Source organism: Erpetoichthys calabaricus, chromosome 15 (assembly GCF_900747795.2).
Source record: "Erpetoichthys calabaricus chromosome 15, fErpCal1.3, whole genome shotgun sequence".
In the NCBI taxonomy this organism is placed as follows: Eukaryota; Metazoa; Chordata; class Cladistia; order Polypteriformes; family Polypteridae; genus Erpetoichthys; species Erpetoichthys calabaricus.
The window spans coordinates 45,661,454-45,686,449 of record NC_041408.2 but is presented as its reverse complement, the minus strand read 5'-3'; positions in this window follow the sequence as shown (position 1 = coordinate 45,686,449).

Sequence of the window (24,996 nt, the reverse complement as noted above, 5' to 3'; positions counted from 1 at the left end):
GCGAGGAGTCTGAGTGTCTGGGCTTGCAAATGTCCTGGAGAAAAACCAAGATCCAGGCCTTTAATGACCTCTTGGGCACAGCCATCAGCAGTGTGTCTGTTTGTGGAGAGAGTGTCGACCTTGTCTCTGGTGAATCTTCCTATGAAGTCAGTCGCTTCAAAAGGGTGTGTGGTGCTCCTGATATCTATGCAAAAGGACAAAGGCCCAAGTCTTTAGAGTACTGGTGCTTCTTATCTTGCTATATGGTTACAAGACATGGATGCTATCCTGTGACCTGAGCCGAAGACTGGACTCCTTTGGTACTGTGTCTCTCCGGAAAATCCCTTGGTACCATTGGTTTGACTTTGTGTTGAATAAACGGTTGCTCATAGAGTCCCAAATGAGGCACATTGCCTGCATTGTGAGGGAGCGTCAGTTACGGTACTACAGCCATATGGCGTGTTTCCCCAATGGTGATCCAGCTCGTAAGATCCTCATTGTTGGCGGACCTGACTGGTTGGACCAAGCCAAGGGTTCGCCAACCGGGATCCCTAGTTGTTTCGTTGTGTAGTGGGTGCGGCAACGCACTGTACCAGTGCATGCTCCCCAACTTGACTTGACTCTGAAATAGAAAAAGAAGCTTGGGAAGCATGTTCATCTTCTCCCTGCTAATGTAAGATGGAGAGCAGACCATCTATTCACATCTTGTATAAACAGCAAAATTTTGTTGAAAAGGAGCTTTATAATTTAAGGGTGAGTCAAATTTATGTTAACATTTGAATGGCGGAAACAATTTGTTCACAAAATATACTTCATATGTGTAAGATGATTTACAGGAATGTCTCAACCTGTTTGCCATCATGTTCAATACATGTACCATATGTGGCACATAAATTGTCCATAAAAATTGTATATAAATATATACATAGCAGTACCATTAGTGTTAACATAATTTTGACTCACCCTGTACTTGTGATATTTATCCCTAGATATTTAAATTGATCTGCTAAGATAAATGGGTGGGTGTCCAGTCTAATACTGTGTTGTAGAGAGTTCACTGGAAAAAAGAACACTTTTATTCAAATTGATTTTGATTCCAGATACCTTTTGAAAATCTGCTAGTGATTTTAGGATTGCTGGCATGGAATTTTGTGGGTCAGATATATACAGTACCATATTGTCTGCATATAGTGATATTATCTGTTCAAGTGTTTCTCTGAAAATCCCCTTAATCTATGATGCATTTCAGACGTAAACAGCCATGGTTCAATGGCGATTGCAAAGAGCAATGGCAATAGAGGGAATCCTTGTCGAGTACCACACTCTAGTTTGAAATAGTCTGAAATAATATTGTTAATATAAACCTAGGCTTCTGGACTAGTATAGAGTAGTTTGATCCATGCACATATGTTTCGGCCAAACTCAAATTTGTATAATGTGATGAATGGGTAGTCCCATTCAATCATATCAAATGCTTTTTCTGCACCAAACATAATAGAATCTTTGGGGTGTTAGATTTAATGGGTAAATATATTATATTAAACAAATGTATGAAATTAGAAGCTAAGTGTCAGAATTAATAAATCCAGTTTAGTATTATGATATTATAGAAGGAAACACTTTCTCAGCCCTGGCTAGAACTTGGGAGAGTATCTTAAAGTCATTATTCAGGAGTGAGATTGGTATGATGTATATTGTAGTAAGCCCTTATTTTTCTTAGGAAAGATGGTAATTAATACTTAGCAAAAAGTTTGAAGTATTTTGTTGTCTTTAGCTTGTATAAATGTTGCTAATAACAGTGGAGCTAACTAACTTGAAATTTTTTTTATAAAATTCCACTGGGTAGCCATCAGGACCTGAGAGTGAGAGTGTCAGAGGTTTATTCAGTTCCACTGCACTAAGAGCATCTAGCTGTGGTATGTGTAGTGCGTCAAAAAAAGCACATTAGATTGTGTCCTTTCTTCTTTAAAATGAATAGAATATAAGGAATTATACTACTTTAAATGTGTGGGTTATACTTCTATGGTCAATGATTTTATCTCTGTCTTTGTTGATAATTACTGTTACTGCATTAAGGATTTGATCTTATTGGCCTTCTCAGTGTCCATTAAAATGATGTCACAATTTAAAAATGAGCTGTTCTGTTTCTTTAGTTATTAAGAGTTTAAATTCTGATTGCAAAATTTTGTCTTTTCCTATAAAGTGACTCATTTGGAGACCTCAGGCCTCATGTATAAACAGTGTTTTGTACGGCCGTTTCCAAACTCACATCGTGATGTATTAAAAACTAAGCTTGGCAAAAAGCCATGCACATTCTCACAGCAAACTCCAGCATCAAACCAGTGCTACTGTTTCTGCGTAGTCTTCCTTTTTTCAGATTTGCATCAGTGATGTGGGATTTATCAAATGCACCAAAATTAATTGCATAAGACTTACAAATTTAATTCACTTGAATGTAATCATTCTGTGGTGCACGGAATGAAAAACAATTCCACATACCATAACTGCTTTAGCGTTGTTATTCTCAGTGCACCACTCAGAGTATTTTAATCTATTGTATATTTGTGTGGTATCATAGCTGCACAGCAGCTGTGAGGAAAGCTCTATGGCGGGTTGTAGTGAGAGCGCACAGGATTATCGGGATATAGGTTGCAGCCCCGGATGACATTTATAGCACACGCTGTCTAAGGAAAGTCATCAGCATCTGCATGGATTCCACTCAGCCTGGCCGCAGTCTATTTTAATTTCTCCCATCCGGCAAATGCTTCAGTGCCTTTCTTGCATGGACCTCGAGGCTCAGAAACAGTTTCATCCCAAGAGCTATAAACACACTCAATCAGTCCATCAAGTGCTCCCAGTAGAAATCCATCCATCCATTATCCAGCCCGCTATTTCCCAACTACAGGGTCACGGGGGTCTGCTGGAGCCAATCCCAGCCAACACAGGGCCCAAGGCAGGTAACACACCCCGGGCAGGGCGCCAGCCCAACGGAGTCCCAATAGCTTGTACTTATAATTACAATTACCTCACTATAAACTTGCACAACAACTGTAACACTGCACAACCTGAGCCACTTAATGAACCATTTGCACCATCTGCACTGTATTGTACTTATGCTTTCACATTGTATATTTTTCAATATTTTTATTATATTATTATTGATAATTTATCATTTTATAGGAAAATACATTTATGGAGGACTTGCATATTGAATCTCATTGTACCATAGGAATTCAGGTCAATTCAATAGAAGAGAGTGCATATTTACAGATGATGTTGACTGGCTTCAAAGTTGATTTAGATTTCCAAGATCTATCTTCTTGGAGCTGTGTGCTGTTAGAATGCTAGGATGTATACCTGATATCACTTTTATGATGAAATGCATTAAAATATGCATATTACATTTTACAGATAAATCATTAACTTAATTTAAATAACGTATACTGTTAATAATTAAACACGTGAGGGTGCAGTAGCGATGATTTGGCACCCCAAATAGTGGATTGTTCCTGCCTCATGCTTGATGATGCTTGCGGGGACCCTGGATAGTTGGAAGCGTCTTGCATAAGGCAGGAACAATCCCTGGAAAGAACAATTCACCGTGCCCCCACATGTTTAATACATGCTTTAATGCATTTCATCATGAAAATGATATCAAGTATACATCTTATTATTCTAAAATGTTCAAAGAGCAGTAATATCATGAATGTAATGTATTCTGCATAGCGATCAGTGCCTGCATGCTCCTGCCTACGAAAGAGAAAGCCCATTTAAGAAGCATGTAGTGATTCACACACACAGAACACATAGAATACAAAGCATTTAACATACTACTTTAGTTACGGTGAGATTTCAGAAACTAGTAAATTAAACATTGATTTTAAGATGAAGTTTACAACATTCTATTTTAATGACAAAATACACTACAAGATTAAAGTGGAAATTTCAAGATTAAAGTCTACATTTCGACCTTTTATTGCTTTACTGTGTCCCTAATTTTTTTCTTTTCTCTTTGCCCTAATACGCTTCCATATGACATTCTGACGGTGGACTACAACTCACCTTTTAATCTTGACTTTGACATCTGACCACTTGTTTCTTATTTCAGGCACTGTGTGACTATTTGAACTTCAACTTTTGAGAGCCACTCCATCAATTCCCCTTTGTTGCTCACACCACTGTCTAAGCCACCAAAAAGTATGTTTTTCCTTGCCTCCACTTTACTGAGTAGGACGTTCACTTTGCATTCAATGAATTTTTTTATTCCCTGTGCTTTTGCTATTGTCTTTTCACAAAACGCTGAATGTAAGGGGCTATTTATATTGATTTTCATATTCAAAGGGGCGTAATTCCGGGAGTAGTCCGTGTCGGGCAGCAGGTACACGCATGTGCATTACATTTCACACTGACTGGGATTTATGGAGCGGAAGTATGTGAAAGTTGGTTTATGCATGGTTTTGTGCATCTGAATTTTTTTGTGCATACGCTCATTTCCACTTTTGCGCGTCCACCATGTTTTAGTGTGAATTCTACGCACAGCATTATACATGAGGCCCCTGGTGTATTGCAGATCTATTCTGGTAATTTCGCTGATTAACTCAGATGCTTTCTTGGTTTCCAATTTATTTTTGTGAGAAAGTTATGAAATAATATGTCCTTTTAAAAATGTCTTTAGAGTTTCCCACAGTATTCCTGCAGAGACCTCTGAGGATGCAGTTGCCTCAAGAAAATAATTAATTTGCTTGGATATGAATTCTGTTTAGTTATTATCAGCTAATAACAAAGGGTTAAGATGACAGCTGTGAGATGTGTGTCTAGGGCAGAGTCATTTAAGTTCCATGATCAGAGGGTCATGGTCAGAGATAACAATAGCAATAGCGTTGTACTTACAAAATTTGATAAAGGGAAATAAATTATTGTCTATGAAGAAATAATCAATTCTTGAGTAACAATGATGTACTAATGAGAAAAAGGAATATGCTCTTAGGTTAGGTGTAAAAACCTGCATGGGTCTGATACATTATGATACATCACAAACTGTATACTTACTTTTGCAGTAGTAGATGTTATCACCGCTGTAGTTGATGAACTATCCAGGTCTGGATTTAAAACACAATTAAAGTCTCCTGCCATTATAATTTTATGAGTCTTCACATTAGGAATAGATGCTAATACATTTTGGATGACATCTCTATCATCCACACTAGGTGCATAGATATTTACCAAAATCACTTTAGTATTAAATAAATTTCCCATCTATATGACATATCGGCCTTCAAGATTAGATATTACGTCTAACACTACAAATGGAATAGTTCTGTGTAGCCTCACAGGTGGCGCAGTGGTAGTGCTGCTGCTTTGCAGTAAGGAGACTGTGGGTTTGCATCCCGGGTCCTCCCTGTGTGGAGAGTGCTTTGAGTAGTGAGAAAAGTGCTATATAAATGTAAAGAATTATTATTATATTAAGATTCTCACACCTCTAGTTTTCTTTGTATAGATGGAGTTGAAAATTTGGCCAATCCAATTTGTTTGCAACTGAATTTGTCCTTAATTATTAAATGATTCTCCTGTAAAAATACCATCTCAGCATTTAGACCTGTTAGATGAGAGAATACTTTCTTCGGCTTTAATTCATGATTGACACTTTTGACATTCCAGCTCACAATGTTCACTGTTTGGTCATAGAGCCAATACAAATAACCTAGGGAATGATGTTAAACAGTTCCCGTTGAGACATTTCTGAAAATGTACATATATTCAATGGAAGAAATGTCAATATAATAACTGAAGTTTAACCAAAAAAAAGTGACCAAAAAGGAAATAGCATACATAGTTATGGCGAATTATCAAGTTGCATGTTGCAAGCAGAACCTTCTTTGCCTTGCCAGAACAAGGTATGACTCATGATCATGTTTCAAAAGGATTCAGGATCAGTCTTAGTTCTTTGTCTTCTTTATCTGGAGAGCTACAAAAGTAAAACTGACCAATAACCACTTTCAAATTGGCAGGGTACAGGAGTCAGTATCTGATTTTAGCATTGGTGAAGGTGCTGTTAAATGCTGCAGAATGTGGTGTATTTAGCAGCTGTTGCATGAGAGAAATCTGGGAAAATACAAATTTGGTTATTTTCAAATATAATCTCCTCTTTCATTCTGAGAAGAGACACCATGTTTTCTCTAACCCAGGGGTCCCCAACTCCAGTCCTGGAGGACCCCAGTGGCTGCAGGTTTTCATTCTAACCCTTTTCTTAATCTTAATTAGTGCACTGTTTTTGCTGCTAATGAACTTCTTTTGAAAATATTTTAATTGACTTGTTTTTAAAATTTGTTCCCCTGAATTTCTTCATCGTTCTTCTGAATTGCTTCATTTCTTTCCTTAAATGGCACCCAAACAGAAATGAAATCTGAAGTGAGTGAACCAACAGAAGACCAACTAAGTCATGGCCTCAAACTCCAACCAATTTCACTCCAACCAGTTGTTTAATTAGGCTCTGATTCATGATGTTAATTAAACCTGTTCTTTAATACTATGACTTGTTGCTGCTCTCATTGAGCAATAGCAGACATTTCCAAAACTTTTGATTTTCTGTTTTCTAAGAGCACTGTTAAAATGTTCTGGGAATCTGAGCAGATCAACATTCATGAGACCTTCACCTTTCTTTATTTTCAGATATTATATGATCAACGCAGTTTACTGGTCATGTTTTGGTTAATTTCATATCTCATTATTGTTTGGCTGCTAGAAAAAGAAACAATTAAGGGGTCTGAGTCTTCAAAAGCAAGTCAAATAAAATTAATTCAAAAGAGTTAATTAGGAGCAAAAACAGGTCACTAATTAAGAAAAGGGTTAGAATGAAAACCTGCAGCCACTGGGGCCCTCCAGGACTGGATTTGGGGACCCCTGCTCTAACCTGTAGTTTGTTGAAATGGACAATCAGACTTCTTGGTTTTGAGGCATTCAATTTGTGTATATGTTAGGCTGCTGAGTCTTGGTGTCTGATTTGAACTCCTCTCCAGTTATATTAGAGAACAAATCAGCTGTGAATTTCATTGGGTTTGGGCTTCAATGCTTTTCAGGGTGACCTTCAATTCTGATGTTGTTCCTTCTACATCTATCTTCCATTGCAGTCAGTTTGTCACCAAGCACTTTGCATTCTAATTTTCTAATATACATAAAGATATACTGATAAAGACAGATCAAGAGCATGAACACATTTTATTAAGAGCAAGAACTAATTACAAATTCTGAAATGTATTTTCACAAAAATAAGCAGAAACTGTAGTCCTCCAGGAACTAAAATAACACATTTGAACAGTGCAAAATTTCATGCAATGAGGAGCTTTAAAAATGAAAAGGTTCCAAAGTTCAGCTTATCAGACTGACAGGCAATATCAGTTACTTTCTCTTTAGTATCTAAAAATATTTTTTTAGTTTAAAAGGAAGCAAATACAAATATTTTACATTACAGCTGTAAGTGTGCCCCTGACATAAAAAGTAAGCAATCACTTAGAACAATTACAACAATAAATGACTAAATATTACTCAGTTTTAATCACTGTGGTCAAATATTTCAAAATGATGATTTCCACCAGGTATCGTACTCTCACTGCCATCATGTATGTGTTGAGCAATGTAAACACTTCAAATATAGCCTAACCATTTTTGACAAGTGAAACAGAAGGCATAAAATACCTTTGTGGTATCCAGAATGCCTAAATAAGTCTTTTAAAAGTAAACATCATACTATTTAAAATTCCCTGTTGTTACGTAACTCTTCATCACAGCTTACAAATGCATAAATAGAAATAATCAGAAATTAAACATGAAAACTGACAAATGATGGCAATCCCATTATGTAAAGTCATCCTGAAGTTTTTATTAGATTTGGATTTTATAATTGGACTATAACTATGACTTTGAAAGCTGTTTTGGAGGCTTCACTATTTAATCCAGGCTCTCATAAGGCAGCTTGGAATTTGAGAAATAACCCAAAGAATTACTGGTTTATTTATCATATTATACCTTCTATCATTCTAGAAGCCAATACAGGGTTGTAGGAAGCTGGAGCCTTTCCTATTAGCAGTGTGTGCAAGGCAGTAATAGAAGTGGTGTATCTGGTTTACTTTAGTATATATTTTGTTTACATTTTTCTGCAACATCATTTAGTTTTCCTAATGGGGGCTACTATTTTAGAACTGTTTGTATTTATCATTTTCCTGGCAATGTGTTCCAGAAAATGTGCTTGTTTGTGATGTCTTCAGAACAATGATTTAAAGGCCATCCTTGGCAGTGCAAGGATATACAAGTTTGATGGATTTTTGCTTGAATTTTTGCTTGACTCAGCTACTGAATCTTTGCCCTTGTTTTTTTGGTCTCGTTTTGGTCATGTTGACTCCTGGGGCCTCATTAATAAACGGTGCATACACACAAAAATGGTGCATATGCCCGTTTCCATGCACACTTCGAGATGTATAAAAACTAAAGTTGGTATAAAGCTATGCAAATTTTCACGGCTGCCTTACATCATGCATATGCATGTTTCTGCTTGGTTTTGCAAGGTGGTAGTACCCAGCGTCAAAGCAGTGCTACTGTTTCTGTGTGGTGTCCCTTTCTTTTTTTTAAATTCACATCCATGATGCTGGTTTTATCAAATACACCGAAATTAATTGCATATCGTTTACGAATTTAGTTCACTTGACTGTAATCATTTTGTAACAATATAATGGTGCACAGAATGGCCAAACTAGTCCAACTACCATAGCTGCTTTAGTGTTGTTAGGGGATATCACAAATGGAAGAATTAGAAGAGAGCGAGTATTTATAGATGTTAATGACTGGCTTCCTAAAGTGATTTTGATTTCCAAGAGCTATCCTCTTGGAGCTGTGGGCTGAACTGGCGCCGGCTTTACAAAGGCAGACTTTGAAGAATTGTGCTCTACCTGCTTCTTTTCAAGTCCTGTCCACTCTTGGGTTTTTAGCCACAGGAGATTCTCAACGTAAACTTGCTGACCAATTGGGTATTTCAAAATCGTCAATGAGTCGCGCCATGCCAGCTGTATGGGATGTATTATCCACTTGTCATCCAGATATATAAGATTTCCTTACACTATGGTTAAACTGGCAATGCATGTTGTGTGTGAAGGGAAAGTGCATGGAACTTTGCTTACACATAGTTTTATACATCTGAAGTTTTTTTTGTGCATATGCACATTTCAAGTTTTGTCCATACTCCATGTTTTAGTGTGAATTCTATGCATGGCGTTATACATGAGGCCACTGGTTTTAATCTTTTGCCCGTCCATTGACTACAATTCTCCCAGTCATTTTTTCTTTAACTGTCTCTTGTAAGTCATTATACAGGCACCAGTCCACATTAACACAGAGACAAAACAAAATTACCAAGAAAAGGTTCTGGCATTCTAGAGGTTTACATAAAAAATGTCTGAACTGATGTCCAGAGAGTCCAAGGGCAACCAGAGGCCATTGTGACCTGGTATTACCAGAACTGCATTAGGTGGTCCCTTACTATAGAAAATCCTCACAGACAGCTTTGTGTTGAAATGTAAAGTGCTGTTGTACGAGCTCAGTGTAGCAAGAAAAATATGACCAAATGTGATCAGATCAGATTAAAATGACAGTAAAATGGCTATGCACAATATACATTTTTAGGAAGCCACTTACAGGCATGGAGGCATTCACGGATTTATGTAAAAATACTTTGCATTGTTTATATTTCTGCAGATAGGTCCAATTTTGTTGTGTCCATGTCTGGTTTCCTCTACCAGTCATGCTTTTGTGACAATAGTCTTCTGTAAATTGCTCTTGCTAGAGAGTGGAAGGCTGAGTTTTGAGTATGTCCGACGCTGGTTCCTGCTTTGTGCTTTTGTTAGTACACAACAGTCTAGTACCAGCCATGTGCTAATAACCATAAATGATAATAAAATGTTCCTCACTCTAATGTACAGATGATTAATATCGCTGAAGTAATTAAATTTCATTAGGCAGAGGTTCACATGCTCAAGGAATCAGTGCAAGGTTTAGTAGATCTCATGTGAGAATGAATACTAAAGCTTTTTAAAGCTGTGTTTCACAAGGAAAATCCCAAAGAAACCTGTATTAACTTGGGACATCTGCTTGTTGTGATGGTTGGAGGTATTGATGCATTGGATCATTTAAAGGGCAGCATGAACTCGTGTTTTTGTGTTGACAAGGACCTCTCTCCAGGAGCTGCTAACTCTCACTGCCAGACTAAAAAAAGCAAGCTAAGAGAGCCAAATCGCTTTTGCACATTGGCCTTAACTTAGAGAAATGTTGCTAACGATATAGTCACTGATGAGGGGAAACAGCATTTTGCCTCTGGCCATTAACAAAAAAATTACAGTTAGCAAACTTCTACCTTTCCTGCTGTTTTGTAGCTGTACATTTCTAAAAGGTTGCCATTACTGTAGTCCACAAACTGTTTGCCCTTTTTAGATGGCCACAATAATGGCCCACTTGGGAGACTATAGTTAGGCATTACAGTCAGTGCGGCCAGGTGCCACAACATAAGCATTTCATTAAATATTAAAGCTATGAGTTTTAGTTACAGTGGCAAAGAGGAAATCTGGCCACTATCCAGAAGCAACTAAAATATGAGCGTTTTTTTCTTTCAGCTTCTTCTAATCACATTCTGGTTTTGCCTGACCTTTTTTCTACTAATTAGCTGCCATTTTGAAAAGCATTATGGGTAATATATCTTAGGTAATACAGTTTGCCACTTTATGCACTGGTAATCATTCTTAATGTATGAATGATTTATTCAGTGGAACCATTTCTTACAATCTTAAAATACACAAACCATAAAATTCACCTCAATTATTACCTTGGCCTTCCAAACTGTAGAAACATACAAGATTTTGTGTAATTGTAATAACATTGAAACCAACACTGTTTCTACAATCTGCTGAGCAATTTAAAGTTAAGGAAATGATGCTGATCTGCATAAGACATAATTCAATAAATTAATAGGAAAATGTTTTATATATAAACAATATACAATGCTTTAAACAGATAAAGCCTTCTGAACTAAATAACATATTTATGTTTAATTCTTAGAAACAATTTCCACAGCATAGTGTTTTAATTGCAAAACATCATGCAAAGAAATTCTCAAATGGATGTGTTGATGGTGGTTTGAGATTTGTAACACTTTTTTTATAGAGTAATAAGTACAACCACTAATTAAAAGATTTTTGTGTTAAAATGTTCATGGAAATGCTTTTCTGATTCCTAACCCAAGACATGCAGATGTGACCCTCTTATGATTATGATGTTCTTAAACCTACTGGCATGGCCGTAGATTGTTTGACGTAATCTGTGAATATTTACTTGTTCAGGTTCAGGTTCAATCATTATTATAAGCTGTAGTGGCAATTTGGTTACCATAAAACTGAGAGGAACGAATATACATAAAAAAACACTAAAAACAAGTAATAGTTTAAAAAAACTGCAATCTTTCTCAAAAATCTCTATTTAGTAGTCAGATTTCAAAGGGATATAGAAATGTATGCACACTGGAAACCACCTGGAATACCTAAAGCGATACCTGTACACCGAGTTTAAACCACTTGTTAATTTATTAATCTCGGTAAAGGCAATTCAGTTTGCTAAGGAGACAGTCCATCCCAGAACCGTTAGCCATAAGGCATGTTGCTACAGCCAATTCTGAAATGGATACAGCCTAGTACTGTACTGTCACACTTTAAAGTTTTCAATCAACTCAACATGTATGACATTGGGATATGGAAGGAAAACCAGAGGAAAATTCCTAGACAAGAGGAGAACATGCAAACTACATGAGAAGCCAAGCTGAGTCTCCTGGGTCCTGAGACAATAGTACTAATCACTGTACTATCATGCCAGCCATAAACCAAGTTGAATAACACATTTCATGATACAGAAATAAATGTGCTTTCAGTGCTTTCTTGCCCATTACATTCATATACAGTGTTAAATATATTCAAGTTTTTTTATATGTTTTGTGGAAGATGACCCGGACACAGACAGGCAGACATGTTGAACTCACCCAACACACATTTATTATACATATTTACAAGTGCACAACAACCCCAATAGTCCCCAAAGTCCATGCCAACAACAATGCCTTTTTCTTCTCTTCAGGCCGCCTCTTTCCTCTCCTCCTGAGCTCTATCCACTTCCACCTGACTCCAGCCAACGAACGGAGGGAGGCGGCCCCTTTTATAATCACCCGGATGTGCTCCAGGTGCTTCTCAGCAATCTTCCACTGGCACTCCCCAGTGTGGGGGAAGTGCCGGCTGCACACCCGGAAGCACTCCAGGTGTCCCCGCTTCTCTTCCCCCCAGCACTTCCAGGTGTGGCGCAAGTGTTGAGATCCAGGGCTCCAAAGGCATTGGGGCGCCCCCTGGCGGTGACCACGGGCCCCTACAGGGTTGAGCTTCAAAGCTGTGTACCCATGGTCCCCATAGGTACCAGGGTGGTCACCCCCACGTGGTCTGGGGAAGGCGTAAGCCCTCTTCCGGTCCTCCGGGGTGTCCCGACCGGGTCGCCCATTCCCCCCCCCGCCGCCTACGACAGTATAAATGTCATTTTTTTATAAAGTGTTTTATAAAATTTAATTCACAAAAAACATCATATTCTATACATTAAAGAGTTTTGGAGTAATATACAATGTATACAATATATATACAATATAATGACCATCTTCTAAAATTGCTTAATATCCTTTCATGAAGTGTGAGTTCAGGGTATTGTGTGTAAATGGATGTAAAATTGTCTCAGACACAGGAAAACAGGGGTTATGGTACGAGGAACACTATCAGAATTGTCTGATGTTAAGAGTGGTGTCCCTCAGTGATCAGTGCTAGGGCCACTGCTATTTTTAACACATATAAATGATTTGGATTGGAATATAAATAACAAGCTGGTTAAATGTGTAGATGAAGCCAAACTATGTAGAGTCACAGATAATCTGGAATCTGTTGAATCATTACAAAGGGACTTAGACACAGCATACAGATGTATGGACAGATCTGTAACAGATGAAATTTAATGCAAGTAAATGTAAAGTATTACACATAGTAAGTAAAAACAGTAGGTTTGATTACATAATGGGAGTTCTGAAAATAAAACCTTATGAGAAGGATTTAGGAGTGTGATATCCTGTGTAGTGGGAAACTGGTCCCAACCTACACTCTGGATATCTGATAGTTCATGAGCCAAACGGAATCAGAGGAGAGAAGAGACAGAGGTCCAAAATTGAAGGGTGAAAGGTGCAAGTTAATTTACAAGACTGCTGTACAACAAAAACACAGCAATGTCAGGCAAACTTTTGTTTCACAGTCCTTCAGTGCTGATATGCCATTAAAAGGCAAATTAAAACAAAAAGAAAAAATGGATGTATTTAGAGTAAGTACAGTGCACTCCTACAAAAACTACACATTCACATACCAAAAATAAAGGCAGACTTCCTTCTTTATCCCTGGCTTAGGGAGGTCCTCAAAATGGGAAAAACCAGAGGAAAATTATGTGCAAAAAAAAAATCAAATGTTTGTGTGTATATACAAAAAGAAAATCAATTGCACTAATCCCAAAAGAAAAACTAACCCAACACCTAATTGTATATATACCTCCACCACAACTATCACTCGGAGATAAATATGTACAAAAAATATTTACAAAGCAGTCAAGAAAAACAACTGTTCCCTGTATAGCTCAGCAGTGCTTAACCATGTCTTGCCATTAGGCCCACTGACGAACCACGCAACCTATCGAAATGTGCTTTTGCACATGCACAGTATACATTTAATCTAAAATGATGGCCAATAAATAAGTTTCTTAAATAAATAAATAAAATTAATTAATTAAAACAGACCCTACTAAAATTATTATTTGTTGTTTAAGCCATTGACAGCAAACGTATCCAATGCCTCAAACCAATTCCTTTCCCATTTTAATCTCTGTTTTTGGCCAGAATTGTTGTAATTTTAAGGCGAATGTGATTGGTATGTGCAACATCAGAAAAATTTTCAATTCAATTCTTTATTGTCATGTGTACAAGTACAAGTACCATGTACAATGAAATGCTTGCTTGCATGTACCCCCGCAGACAGTGAACATAGACAAAAAACACACAATAAATAAATGAATATACAGTAAATAAGTAAATAAATAAAACCAGAATCCTAGGAATAAATAGAGACAGTGGAAGAAGTATATGTGCAGGTAGCAGTGGAGGTGACACAAGGTTACCGATTGTTCATGAGTCGGATTGCAGTTGGGTAGAAACTGTTCCTGAACCTGGAGGTGCTCGTCCGAATGGACTTCAGTCGCTTCCCAGATGGGACAATGGTGAAAAGTGACAGTGCAGGGTGGCTGGGTCCCGCCTGATATGGTTCACTTTCCTGAGACAGCGTGTAGTGTAGATGTCATGGATCGCAGGGAGCTGTGTGTCCGTGATCTGCTGTGCTATATTCACCACACGCTGCAGAGCTCTGCAGTCCTGAACTGAGCAGTTGCTGTAACAGGATGTGATGCATCTGGTCAGGATGATTCCACAGTACACCTGTAGAATCTGCACAGGGTTGTGGGAGACATCTGGGCCTTACTCAGTCTCCTGAGGAAGTAGAGGCGTTGTTGGGCTTTCTTGACTACTACCGCAGTGTGACTTGCCCATTTAAGGTCATCAGTGATGGTGACTCTGAGGAACCTAAAGCTGCTGACCTGCTCCACAGCCTCACCTTTGATGTAGATGGGGCTGTGCTCTGTTGCCTGTTTGCGGAAATCCACAATCATCTCCTTGGTGTCCTGACACCATTCTGCCAGGAGTGTGACCTCCTCCCTATATTAGGCTGTCTCATCATCCTCGCTGATCAGACCTATTACAGTGGTATCATCAGCAAACTTGAGGATGGTGTTAGAGCTGTACTTAGCTACACAGTCATGGGTGTAGAGAGAGTAAAGCAGGTGGCTCAGCACGCTGCCCTGTGGGGTGCCAGTGTTGATGGTGATGATGGAGGAGTTTTTTCCACCAATACGCACTTGCTGAGGTCTGCCGGTGAGGATGTCCAGTACCCAGTTGCACAGTGAAGAGCTAAGCCCCAGACACAGGAGTTTAGCAATGAGCTGGGATGGGATGACAGTGTTAAATGCAGAACTGTAGTCTACAAACAGCAGCCTGGCATAACAGTTCTTGTTCTCCAGATCAGACAGGGTGGTGTGAAGTGTTATGAAGATGGCATCCTCAGTGGACCAGTTGCAACGGTAGGCAAACTGGAGGGGGTCCAGACTGTCAGGGATGATGTCCTTGATGTGTTCTAGCACTAGCCTCTCAAAGAACTTTATGGCTATGGGAGTAAGTGCTATGGGGTGATAATCATTAGGGCAGTCTACTTTATTTTTCTTTGGGACAGGGATGATGGCTGTGTGCTTGAAGCAGGTGGGGACAGATGAATCCCTCAGAGATGTGTTAAAAATATCCATAAAGACAGCAGCTAGCTGGTCACAACATGTTTTTAAAACATGACCTGAGACTCTGTCTGGGCCGGGTGCTTTGCGGATGCTGAATCGAGAAAAAGTCTTCCTTACGTCATCCTCGGAGAGCCTCAGGCTGGAGTCTTGCAGCGCTGCGGAGGGTCACACAGGCCTGTTCGTGTTAGTCAGGCTTGAGGCGAGTGGAAAACACGTTCAACTCGTTTGGGACTTAAGCGGCGGTAGCTGTGGCCGTGTGTGTCCGGGGTTTGTAGTCCGTGATCAGCTGGATACCCTGCCACATCCGATGAGCATCTGCTGTGCTGTTAAGCTGAGAGTCCAGTTTGTGGGCGTACTGGCGCTTTGTGTATTTAATGGCTTTTCGGAGATCATACCTGCTCTTTTTGTATGCTTGTGTATCTCCGGAGTGGAACACACTGCTGCACTCACGGATCCGCTGGCATACTTCAGCACACATCCAGGGCTTCTGGTTGGGAAATACGCATACAGACTTTCTGGGCACTCAGTCATCCACACATTTCCCGATGAAGCCTGTGACAACTGCAGCATATTCGTCCAGATTCTCAGAGGACTCTTTGAAAACATCCCAATCCACAGATTCAAAGCAGCCCCTAAGTTTCTCCTCCGCTTCCAGGGTCCAACAGTGCACCTCTTGTAAGACCGGCTCTGCGCGCTTCAACTGCTGCTTGTAAACAGAAAGGAGCAGCACAGAGCAGTGGTCTGACTGGCCGAGGTTTGGCCGCTTGAGTGAGTGGTACGCGTTTTTGTGTGCAGTGTAGCAGTGGTCCGTGTTAGCACCCCTGGTGGGACAGGGGGATGTAAACAGCTGCCATGTGTACAGCTGTAAACTCCCTAGGCAGGTAAAGTGGTTGGCTTATGGTGAGAAGTCAAGCAAAATGACACCTTTTTATTGGCTAACTAGCTAATAAATTATATCATTTTCTCACTATATCCATAATGGCTAACACACCCTAGTACTACAGCTTACACTAATACCATAAAATGTTATGTTCATTCTGACGTTTTCACTTTTAAATGTGTAAATACTTGCATGTGTGGCTTATTTTGACAAAGCAGCACAAATCGACAGAATACCGACAACTCCTTAAATATAACCAGCAAGATTATCTAAACAATCTTCTCCCACCAAGTCTGCCCCACACACCTATCCTGGTAGACGCTGGCACGTTCACACCACACACCACCATACGTCTTGGGCAACTTTATATTTAAAATCAAACTCCTGCTGGTCATGCACATGTAAGGCCCACAGATGTAAGTAAACTTTATTCACTTAGAATACAGGATTCCCATCTCTGACTCAGCTTTGTCCTCCAGGCACGCTGCACTTTAACACCAGAATCCCTGAAGCTTACGAAAACACTCGTAATCCCAGGCCACCTAAATTCTTTTGCACCTCTCCATCAGCATCTTTCGTTTTGTAAATATGTTGATCAACACAAGTAGCAAGCAGCCTACTATCCCATCCCAGTAACCCGGTGGAGCTCATCTCGGGCAAAAAGTTCTCCAAGCTCAAGGCTTTTTATCAGCATTTGAGGTGCCTGGAGTTGTATAGGGTAAATAATATATCGTTATTTGGAACGCATTAAATGTGTGTTCCGTGACTACAACGATCTGGGTAAGTGTAGGATGAAAGGAAATGCGAAGCAAGAAATGTTCAACACATGCCTAAAGCAGAAACTTTTTCCATGTTATACTAATAATTACGTGAAGTGTATAATGTGTGAATACCATTCATCCATCAATTCTCTTCCGCTTATCCGAGGTCGGGTCGCGGGGGTAGCAGCTTGAGCAGAGATACCCAGACTTCCCTCTCCCTGGCCACTTCTTCTAGCTCTTCCGGGAGAATCCCGAGGCGTTCCCAGGCCAGCCGGGAGACATAGTCCCTCCAGCGTGTCCTGGGTCTTCCCCGGGGCCTCCTCCCGGTTGGACGTGCCCGGAACACCTCACCAGGGAGGCGTGCAGGAGGCATCCTAATCAGATGCCCGAGCCACCTCATCTGACTCCTCTCGATGCGGAGGAGCAGCGGCTCTACTCTGAGCCCCTCCCGGATGACTGAGCTTCTCACCCTATCTTTAAGGGAGAGCCCAGACACCCTGCGGAGGAAACTCATTTCAGCCGCTTGTATTCGCGATCTCGTTCTTTCGGTCACTACCCATAGCTCATGAGCATAGGTGAGGGTAGGAACATAGATCGACCGGTAAATTGAGAGCTTTGCCTTATGGCTCAGCTCCTTTTTCACCACGACAGACCGATGCAGAGCCCGCATCACTGCGGACGCCGCACCGATCCGCCTGTCGATCTCACGCTCCATTCTTCCCTCACTCGTGTACAAGACCCCAAGATACTTGAACTCCTCCACTTGAGGCAGGATCTCGCTCCCAACCCTGAGAGGGCACTCCACCCTTTTCCGGCTGAGGACCATGGTCTCGGATTTGGAGGTGCTGATTCCCATCCCAGCCGCTTCACACTCAGCTGCGAACCGATCCAGAGAGAGCTGAAGATCACGGCCTGATGAAGCAAACAGGACAACATCATCTGCACAAAGCAGTGACCCAATCCTGAGTCCACCAAACCGGACCCCCTCAACACCCTGGCTGCTATTTTGGAAGAATTAAGTGGATAGAACTATCAAGCTTTGTTTTTTCTGAATGGCTTGTTCTTGTCTAGATTGTTCTAATGTCCTAATCAGTACTACTACACTACCAACTGTGGGTCTTCATATTAAGCTATTACTTATCCTTTACTTAGATTTTACTCCTGTCAAAATGGTATAATGTTTTTTATTTTTGTTTTTATTCTTCACAATTTTTCTTACAAAAATAGTGCCATTTTTATATATAAAGATAAGAGTATTGCAGGCAAACATAATCATCATTTTATAATGGAAAAGCCAGAGTATTAAACAGTAGATAATTTTTGCTGCAGTATATAGTGTCTTAACTATAAGGCTGCTTCTGCACATGTTTTAATCCTCTCCTCACTCAGCCATGAGTATTAATAAAATAAATATGTGGTTTTGGCTCAGAAAAATGTGGGCAGCATAGTAAAACAGATGGTAGCACTGTTGTCTTACAGTGCCTGGATGCCAGTTTGAAAGCTGGCTTGACTGCCCTTGACTGATCTTACTTTAAAGTGTGCGTGCTGTCTCTCTCACAATAATTTTCTTTGGAAGACTTAATTTTCCTCCCATAGTTCAGAAATATGTAGTCACAGTACGTTGATTTGTGATTCCAGATTGATCAGTTAGCATGTGACATGACTAAATTTGCTCAATCAAAGGCTTGGCATCTCATCATTTACAAACTTCTAGAAAGGTAAAAGAAAAATGTATTCATAATGTAAGTGTATTCTGTTGAATTTTAACATTGAACTTACTCTTGGTATAAAAATATTTAACTTGAGTGTAAGCAATATTTAATTCTAGCTAACATTAAGAATGCATTCTGAATGTGTCAATTACATTGTTTTGTCAACACAATAATTTCCCAAAAGACAAAAAAAATTAAGAAAGTTATATATTAAAAAAGCCAAAACTGTAAAACATATTTCAGTAACATGCAGATGAGGAAAGAATTTTTATTTCATAGGTTTACAAGTGAGGCTTCCAATGGAGTTGAAAAAGTGGATAATTTAAAAAAAAGAAAAAAAACCTCTTGTTGTTTTCTTATCGTTTTCAAATTTTCTTATTCCGGTTTCAAATTAAATGAGTTATGTTTTAGTCATTACAATGCTTAATTTATTGAATTTACCACCCTGTTTTGTAATTGCTCAAAAACATAAGTTTAGCCGTCATTCTCTTTGCTATTTCTCTCGTTATCCTGCAGTGTTACTGTGAGACTCTGCTGCATTGGCAATCTAAATCTCCAGACCTTAATAATGACACAAGAGACTGGAAGACTTACAAGTCACCATGTTTCGATCTTCTTCTCATTTTTGTTCTTATATTGCTGGATTTCATTATACCATGAACTTATGATATTGTTGAATACCTTTGGTATTGACCAGTTGGGCTATTTCATCAGAACTGTGTCTTTGAAGGTTATAACAGACTATGGACCCTCAGGTTTATTTTCCCCAGAAATTTAGGTAGCTGGAGTATTTGTCACTCCCTCCTCTGTTGTCTCCACACCATAGCACAATTAACATATTGATGTAACTTATTGATGAGACTGGCATCATTTACAATATGTTAACCATTGGAATTAATTTCTGTTTTTCTGTAGAACATAATTTGTGGCTTCATCTACTGTATGTAAATGTTACATGGCTTAGTAATTGTGATTGCATTACAATTGATAACTTGTGTAATCTCCCTGAGCCTGTACTGACTAACTGAACCTACAGTGTCTCCTTCATGCTATTTTAAGATATGAGCAACTATGCTGTGGAATAGAGAACTTAAATGAATTTGTTGGAGAAAGTCCTGGGGCCTCATGTATAAATGGTGCGTACACACAAAAATGTTACGTACTCCAGTTTCCATGCTCACATTGCGATGTATTAAAACTAAACTTGGCGTAAACCCATGCACATTTTCACGCCAGGTCAATCCCTTGTGTATGCAAGTTCTCTGCTCGGTTTTGCAAACTGGTGGCACCCAGCGTCAAAGCAGTGCTACTCTTCCTGTGTGGTTTCCCTTTATTTTTTAGATTCACATCCCTGACGCGGCTTTATCAAATACACTGAAATTAATCACATATTGTTTATTAGTTTAAGGCATCTGATTGTAATCAACCTGTAACCATATAATGGTGCACCAAATGGCCAAACTATTCCAAATACTATAGGTGCTTTAGCGTTGTCACTGTCAGTGCACCACTCAGAGTATTTGACCCACTATATCTGAGTGTGGAATCACAGCTCAACAGCAGCTGATCAGAAAGCTGTACCGCAGATTGTGCGGGGAGAAATATCAGCATAGAGCTTCTAGCACACTTTGCCTCAACCATGCGCACAGTCTATTTGAACCTCTTCCATTTGGCAAACGCTTCATAGTCTTTCCTGTACGGACCTCGGGGTTCAGAAACCGTTTCATCCCATGAGCGATAAATGCACTCAATCAGTCCATCAAGTGCTCCCGGTAGTACTTTTTGTACTTATAAGTACAATTGCCTCACTGTAATATTGCACTGTTTTTTATCCTATTATTATTATTATTATTGTTATTTTACCATTTTATAGGAAAATAGGTTTATGGAGGATTTGCATACTGAATCTCATTGTACCATACAATAACAATAAAGGAATTCAATTAAATTGACAGCGCGTATTTACAGATGATGACGACTAGCTTCTAAGTCGATTTAGATTTACATGTGTTTTCTTCGTGGAGCTCTTGATATCATTTTAAAGATGAAATGCATTAAAGTATATATATATATATATATATATATATATATATATATATATATATATATATATATATATATTGTGGTGGATTGCCGGCTTCTTTCTCCGGCCCTCACCCCCAGGCCGCCAGGAGGAGCTCTCCCAGCAGCGTGGACATGCCCCGAGTTCCAGCAGGGCCTCATGGACTATGTAGTTTTTATACACAGCCCTGCTGGATACCTTGGGGGCCACCAGGCGTCGCTGTAGGGGGGCTCGTAGGCTCGCATGTGCCCTATAACCCGGGAGTACGTCACGGTCACGTGACAGGAAGAAACGATGTGCTCCCGGGTTGAAGAAAAGGACTGTTTACCCTGACCCGGAAGGGAAAAGGAACTGTGGACTGTTGAATGGGAACACCTCCGGGTCAGGGTGTATAAAAGGACTCTGGGAAGCCCAGTACACTGAGCTTAGCTGGGAGGTAGGGTGGCAAAGTGTCTGGGCGAGGAGGATTGGTTTGTTGGAGAGTTTGATTTATATGAATGGGGTGTGGAAAGTGCTTTGTGCACAATATTCTTATAAAATAAAGAATATTTATACTTTTACCTGGTGTTCAGAGTGATACCTGAGGGTTCAAGAGGTGGACAAAGCCTCTATCTGTCACAATATATATATATATATATATATATATATATATATATATATATATTACATTATACAGATATATTTTAAACTTCATTTAAAAAATGTATATTGTTAATGATTAAATATGAAAGGCTTCGGTGGCGCAGCAATGAGAGTGGTGCCCCGTTCAGGGATTGTTCCTGCCTCGCTCTGTATGCTTGCTGGGGCAGGTGCGACCCTGAATGGATTGATGAATTGAATAATTAAACTATGAAGATATTTCAATGTTCCTTAAAGGTTTTGAAGAATCAACGTTCTAAGCTTACAGATGGCTTGGCATTTATTAAAGAGCTGATTGTTTGGCGATTGGTTATTTGGAGAAAGAAAAGGAAGGACAGGAATTAGTATGTTTGAAAGAGACTACTGCTGCAACAAATTATTTTATTGAGGATCGTGCATGGGGCAGCAAGCATCTTGCAGGAGACAGGAACAATTTCTGGAAGGGCACCAGCTTGTCGCTACCACTGTGCCAACGTGCCTTAATGTTTTATACATGCTTTAATTTCTGTCATCATGAAAATGATATCAAGTATACATCTTAGTATTTAAATTGTTCAGAGAACTGTAACATTGTGAATGTAATATATTCTGTGTCCTGTCTGCGTAAGAGAAAGCCCGTTTAAGAAGCACTTACTGATTCACAGTACATAGAATACAAAGCATTTAACATGCTACTTTAGTTACGATGGGATTTGAGAAACTTTTAAATTAACCGATTTTAAGATGAAGTTTAGGATGTTCTACTTTAATGACAAAATAAAATATGCGATTAAAGTGAAAATTTCAACCTTTTTTTCACACTGTGTCCCAGTTTTTTTTTCTTTTCTCTGTACCCTAATATGCTTCCATATGACACTCAGACAGTGGGCTACAAATTGCCTTTTCACTGCGACTTCCATATTTGACCACTTACTTATTTTGGTCACTGTGTGACTTTCTGAACTTGAATTGTCACTCGATCAACTTCCTTTTGTTGTGTATATCACAGCTTAAACCAAAAAATAGTATGTTTTTCCTTGTGTCTACTTGGTATTTGCTGAAATTCTTCTTTTTCCCCGTGATTTTGCCATTGCCTTTTCACAGGATGCAAAACATAACGGGCTATTTATATTTATTTATATAATCAATGAGGTGTAATTCTAGGAAGAGTCGGGGTGGAACGACAGGCGTGTGCACGTGCGTTACTTTTCAAGCTGACCGGGATTTATGGAGAGGAGGAATGTGGAAGTTGGCATACGCACAGATTTATGCATCTGGATTTTTTTTGCTTTTGTCCATACGCCATGTTTTGGTGTGAATTCTACGCACCGCATTATGTATGAGGCCCCTGGGGTTTTTTTCTGTACATCGCTTAAATCATCCGAGATCAGATGCCTCATCTTGGATGAGTTAATGCCGGTGACACTCATCCAGGATAGGTCGGTTTTTCAAACGCAGCCATGTAGTAGATTAGTTTAGCTGGATCTAATCATCCGAGATGAATGAGCGCGCCTGTGCTAATTGAAAAGCCCATATATACTGACTCTAGAAAACATGATCAGCAAGTCTTTGATAGGCTGTAACAAAATGATGAAAGAACGGGCACATTTTTTTTTTTCACACAAGCGGAGCAAGACCTTTTATTCGAAGGACTTGAAGAATTTCAGGATTTAATATGCACAAGGGGTAACACTGCAAAAACAGCCCAAACCAGAAAAGACGGCTGGCAAAAAGTGGCCGACAAATTAAACACGTGTGCATTGTACTTACTGAAAGCAGCGTTTCATTTCCTATGTGTTAGATTAATTATTATTTAATATGTCATAATTCCAGATCAAACGTGAGCACAAGGAGAATACGGGAACAGGTTAAAGTGAAGTGCAAGAATATACTTCAAACTGGTAAATATTGGTATATAACTATTTAAAGAATTGTTGACATAAAGAATTATATATAATGTAAAGAACATTAATTTTAAAGCTAATAAGAAGGCAAACAAGCAAAAAACAGGTGGAGGTCCACGCGGTCCAGACCTAACCCCTGCAGAAGAGTTGGCTCTCCAGCAAAATGCCCATCACCCTGTTTCTGAGGGCATTCCAGGGGGAAGCTCCTCCTCAGTGGCAGGATGCAGTGGTCACTTCATTTCAGGTAAAGGATGCTCATTGCATATATTTGTCCTCAATGTGTGCCATTGGTATGTTCCATATAGCCCTCTTTTTTTTTTTGGGTCAGTTGCAGGGAATGTCATATCCCTAGAACCTGTCTCTGACCAACGAGATATTGATGAAGGTCAAATATTTGAAGAACTGTGTCTGATTATTCATCAGGAGGAGAGGTACATTTTCCAAATAATGTTTGATCAAACTCCACTCTGATCAGTCCCATGTGCCCCAATCACATTTGGAAATCCTGGGTAATGAGAATGTTAGGCTAATTGTGAGATTCTTTATGGAACTGTGGGTGTTTTTACCTGAGTATTACCTACCTGCAATGGTATGAAACACCTGTTTTATTGTCTGCACATGCAGGTGTCCAGGAAACACTATGAAAACCCGAAGGAAATATTTCAGAGCCAAACAGACTTTACAAATTGCCTGGCAAACTGCACTTTTAGATAGATTTTCCGCATCACCTACAGTATATAAAAAAAGTGCTGCTTGCAAAAAACCTCAAAGCAATGCACACTGTCTGTGTGGTTGTGAGAGCCCGACTTCGCCGAGTTTGACTTCGAATATAAGGTCCTAATAAATTTTGGAGGTACAATATTCCCCCTCGGCTAAAGCGGTATTTTTCGAAAAGAATTTCCTCCGGGAGCAATGAAGGATCTTGCCGATCGCGCAAAACCCTCTCTATATGAAATTCTCTTCGTATAATTTGCGCACCGATATCAATTGGTCGATCATTTATGAACGGTGAAGCCATGACAGAATGAATTCCACGCATGGACACTGATTACGTGTGTAAACTAATCCTTGTTTATGTAGAACAAGGTTTGAGGATTAGGATGTGTTGCTATGACAACACTTCCAGCAAGAGTTTCGAAAAACCGACAGATCCAGGATCAGGCCAAATCGTCAACAATTACATCCGGCTAAGCGAGTAATCCACGTACGAAAAATAACCCCCTGGTCACTAATTTGTAACAAGAGAAATGTTAAAAAACACTTTGCTAAAGCCTTGTGACTTTTAAGGACTATAGTGCTCACTATAAGTAACATGCTTTGTGTAGGTCATAAAACTGTCATATGAGTATCAATTTTACCTGTCTGAATTATCTGCATGCATGTTATTTACATTAATTACCTTCTTGTTTGTGTTTTTTGCATTTTTATTCCGTTCCATAACTCAATTGTTTAAAATTATTACATTTATCTACAATACTTACAAAATTATCTTTTGTGTTTAATTTCTTTATACTTTTATTTTATTTCTTACACTTGCAATGTGCTTGAGTAAAGTGAAATTTACTTTAAATAATAAACCAATATGAATCTTAAT